This window comes from Trypanosoma cruzi, assembly GCF_000209065.1.
Source record: "Trypanosoma cruzi strain CL Brener chromosome Unknown tcruzi_1047053467021, whole genome shotgun sequence".
Taxonomy (NCBI): domain Eukaryota; phylum Euglenozoa; class Kinetoplastea; order Trypanosomatida; family Trypanosomatidae; genus Trypanosoma; species Trypanosoma cruzi.
Genome location: NW_889551.1, coordinates 1 through 441, shown reverse-complemented (window position 1 = coordinate 441; position 441 = coordinate 1). Strand labels below are relative to the sequence as shown.

General features: G+C 57.1%; 1 non-coding gene across 1 annotated transcript; it reads right to left on the bottom strand.

Moving 5' to 3' along the window:
* Positions 1–96, bottom strand: Tc00.1047053467021.10. The gene has a single exon (XR_008254746.1). It is a non-coding gene; the product is annotated as a 5S ribosomal RNA (M5), 3' partial (ribosomal RNA).
* Positions 97–441: the final 345 nt, after the last annotated feature.

Genomic DNA, 441 nt, shown 5'->3' with positions numbered 1-441 from the left:
TTGGCCGAGTGCACCACATCCCGTCCGATTTGTGAAGTTAAGCGGCCACAGGCCTCGTTAGTACGGCGATCAGTGATGGCGCTGGAACCCGGGGTGCCGTACCCTTCCCACTTTTTTTTTTCTTTCCGCCACCGCGCGCCGCCAGTCGCTTTTTCACCGAGCCGAGGCGGGCGGTGGGTGGGCTTTTCGAGCGCGCGGGCGCCGCAGCAAAAAAGAAAAATTGCTGACGCAGTTCCCGCGCCACATGTGGGGAAGCGAAGCGTCCGGAGGCTTCGTGGCAAAATCCGGAAAGGGGCCTGCGGAGCCTCATTTTCCATGTGTTTTTTTTTTCCTTTTAAAAATTTCTTCTTGCCGTTTTTCCTAAATTTTTTCCCCCTGTTTTCATCATCTCCCGTGGCGTCGGCGGTTGCACATCGCGTGGCGCGTCGCCGGGTACGACCA